The following is a 4,354-nucleotide window of genomic DNA, read 5'->3' on the forward strand; positions in this document are numbered from 1 at the left end:
ATGATGTCATATATCACCGATATCGTAGCGGAAAGCCTATGCATTCTCGAGACATTGTGTCATTTCCAGTAGCGTAGCGTGGTTGTAAAGGTTAGGGAGACTGCAGTTATTGTAGGGAGACAAAATAGTACAATAAACAATAATTTAAACAAATGAAATAAAAGGCATCAATAAAACAACAACTACTACTATTACCACTACCACCGCCACTAATAATAATAATAACAATAAACTTGTTCAAGAAACGATGACAAATTTGTAGAACTCCAGCAGCAAGAGAACAAGCACTTATATTTTCTTGTACACAAGTGCAGTGCGACTGTCTTTCCTTTCCACGAATAAGTCTACAATTCGGTCTACAAAGATCTGGTCACTGGATAGCTCTCCAAGTAGTGTCTGTTCTATTGCTTACGTGCTCAAACACGACAGCCGGGTGTTGGTCATTGAATAATGCTTCACTCGTTTAAGAGTACTCATGCCTCGTTCACTGCCTGCTGTAGTTGCGGGTGGGGTCAAAACCAAATACAGAAACTTCGTTGTTTCTTCATAAACGGAGTCTAAATGATTGCTGACAATGTACTTTAAGAGGATTCTTGGAGACAAGTGCTTTTTCTCATCGGCGTATATGTTACACAGTTCATTTTCAAGTTGTTCTTGTTTGAAAAAAGGGTACTGTTCTGATAATTGAAGTAGTTTCAACTTTGGGAATTCTTTTTTATAGTTCCGGAAACACTTTTCGTTCAAAAGTTCAACAGACTGAATTTGGGGAAAGTCTTGACACCTTCTTTCGATCTGAAAAATTTGCAAATCCAGTATATCGTAAGTTAGTGGCCTGAGATATGTCTTTTGACTGTCACAGAATGATAAATTGCCATTCAAACACAAGCTGCATTTAATGCATTCATCAACGAATGTTTCCGTTCTTAATTGTCGTAAGTTTCTCAAAACAGTTCTTATTCTCAAAGATTCTGGGTCCCACTGAGAGTCCGTGTCATCAAATATATAATTAGAAACACTATATAACCCTGAGAAATGACTAGGTGTTATTGAAACCGCCAAGGAACGAAAGTTCCAGCGAGTGTTGCTTGCATGTGGCAGTTTAAATCCTTTCTCAGTTAGTAATACAGTTCGTTTTGATGATTTGCTGCAAAACGAATGGAATGCAGTAAGATCACTTACAAACATGTGTACTTGTCGTATGATTTTGAAGACATGTAACAGTACCAAACTAAGTTGGTGTGTGTAACAATGAATAAGCAGCGCATAGAGACAAAACTGCTTCACCAATTTTTGTAGTCCTCTTTCTCCGCCTGCCATTACTGAAGCGCCATCATATGTTTGACTAACCACTTTTCCTTCCACATTCCATTCTTTCAATACTGCATGATTAATGTTTGACAAACCTTCAGCAGTTTTATCTCCAGAATCATCGTAAAATCCAACGAATCTTTCCTCAATTTGTCTGCAATACAGTACCTGAATATTATACTCATTTGACTCTTGCAATATGCGTCTAATGTTTCATCAGCCTGAATCGAAATGAAATTGCAGTTCTGAATTTCAGATTTTATTTTCTCATTAACTGCCAGAGTTATCATTTCTATTACATCATTCTGTATATCTGGAGAAGTTCCTTTAAAGGTTGAAGATGATGACAGCTGGTCTCGGATTAACTGCTCTCCTTGAGCTAGTAAATCCAACAATTCCAGATAGTCACCTTTGTTGCTGGAGTATTCGTCGTCTCGATGGCCGTGAAAGGCTAGTTCTTGTTTAAAAAGAAATACAATTGCCTGAATAAGACGAGCCAATACTCTCCTGCTGGATGCAACTTGTTTGTTGTATTTTATTGCCGTCAGAGGAGCGGCTTCAGAAGGGGCGTGCTCAATTCTACTTTTGCCCAATAACTGAAATGAATCTATGTTCTGCAGGTGACGGTGTCATCTGATGCTTTTGTGCTTTCCTCTCAAAGTTCTTTATTGTACAAATGCCCTCATTTGCATTATTCTTTTTCAACACCAAACGAAGACATATATAATAATACAATCTGTTATTAACTGCATTCGCAGTCAGCCAAGCATACTTTTCGTACCAGGCTGTCTGAAAAGTGCGTTTTTGTTTGGCTTCACTTGAAACTACACTGAGTATAGGAGTAGGTCGTTTGTCCTTCAATTCGCACTTTTTTTTGTACGTTAATGTAGAAAAAAGCGTTTTAATAAAAATTCTATAAGGTGTTCAGTTGCTGGCTCACTCATGTTGGCGACACAACGAAAATATGCACTAAAATCACACAAGAATGGCTATGAACACAGGCCGCGCGACTGTTCACTTCCGTGTTAAAAGCTAGCATAGAAGCGGCAGAGACTAGTCTCGATACCTGCTAGCAAGTGCAGCGCACCGGCCTTCGTGGTAGAGGGGAAGTGGAGGGGAGCCGAGAACGCTCAGGCGCACACAGCCAGGTACGGGAGGGGAGGCAGACTGAGAGCAGTCGAGTCTCAAGCAATCAAGTACACCAATACTCAGGGTGCGGCGGCGCGGCTACAAAACTGATGTCTTCGCACATTTAGTGTTCTTAGTAGAAAGTTGTTTATATTTTTGTTATGAATTACTATTGCATCTTTTTTAAGCACGAATACAGGGGAGACTAAGTCTCAAAGTCTCCCTTCACGCTACGCCACTGGTCATTTCTCACAGTCAGGAGCAGGAGGCATATTAGGAGAAATTAGTACGGATGCAGTGGGAGTATAAGAAACCTATCTAAAGCACAGCTGGTTGAGGCGGAAATGGACCATCAGATTCTACTAATGCAATGTCGACCATAAATGTACACTACCTTATGGATTTGGATGAAATGAGAGGCTTTTTTGACAGAATGGAAATGTCAGACTACCTAACGTCTAACATTAACGTTTACGTATTATCCCGCTAAAAAGATCTCCGCTTTTAAGTTCTGATTTATAATTATGGAACTGGACTGTTCGACTATGACCTTGTCTGAATGCTAGCGATACTGAACTAAATTTCAAAAATCAGTATGGGGTGCATACGGTGCAGAAGCCTGTAATTTCTATGGTACATTTGTTGATGGTGGGATGGAATACCACATGCTGCGTCATTATACGTAAAAATCCCTGACAGAAGCTTGAAAACTATGTCGCAGACATACGAATCCATTGCTTCGCTGGATAGCTGGGTATTTCACCCTAAGGAAATGAGGAGCGAGTTAGTACGGCATGGAAGACAGTAGTCTTAATGGAACATTTGTTAACGGAGGAAGGAGTACCACACACAGCGTCAGTGTACTTAAATGGCACAGACAGACGTTTTGAAACTACGAGCAGTATGTTGCAAATAATTTTTTTGTATATGCTTTGAATTCCACATTTATTGCGTCCAAAACCTGTTGGAGTAAGTATACCATCCTACATTGAACTTTCGTTGACATTAGAATGACTGAGTGACCGAAATCACCACTAGCACAACTCCATCTCAACGATCCCACTACTTTAATCAAGATAAACCCTCAGGTCTACACTCGCCCCGCTGTAGCACTTGTAAGTGGCTGTTTAGGTTTTTTTATTGGTAACGCCACCTCTGTGTGAAAATCACTGGCTGTGCTGTGTGCAGTCTGTGTCTAGTTTGCATTGTTGTCTGCCATTGTAGTGTTGGGCAGCGGCGGCTGGATGTGAACAGCGCGTAGCGTTGCGCAGTTGGAGGTGAGCCGCCAGCAGTGGTGGATGTGGGGAGAGAGATGGCAGAGTTTTGTAATTTGTCATGAACTGCTATATATATTATGACTATTAAGGTAAATACATTGTTTGTTCTCTATTAATATCTTTCATTTGCTAACTATCCCTATCAGTAGTTAGTGCCTTCCGTAGTTTGAATCTTTTATTTAGCTGGCAGTAGTGGCGCTCGCTGTATTGCAGTAGTTTGAGTAATGAAGATTTTTGTGAGGTAAGTGATTTCTGAAAGGTATAGTTTAATGTTAGTCAGGGCCATTCTTTTGTAGGGATTTTGAAAGTCAGATTGCGTTGCGCTAAAAATATTGTGTGTCAGGTTAAGGACAGTCGTGCATAATTCTTCAAAGGGGACGTTTCGCACTTACCGCTTCCTGCATACCACGTAGTGCCATAATACTTCGATTCTTTATCAATACGCTCTGTGATGACCCTGGAACTGTTAATTTTATCGTAGAAACATCATACACAATAAGTACTGAAGCACTAACACTGCTACTGTCCAAGACAGGAATCACGAGACAGATTGTGCCATAGCCAGCCGTCAATTGTATCTCGATATATGACAGTGTGTCGTACGGGTTCTCCTACTCTGTTTGAACGATCCCCTCTTTCGT

This window comes from Schistocerca serialis, chromosome 5 (genome assembly GCF_023864345.2).
Source record: "Schistocerca serialis cubense isolate TAMUIC-IGC-003099 chromosome 5, iqSchSeri2.2, whole genome shotgun sequence".
NCBI lineage: Eukaryota > Metazoa > Arthropoda > Insecta > Orthoptera > Acrididae > Schistocerca > Schistocerca serialis.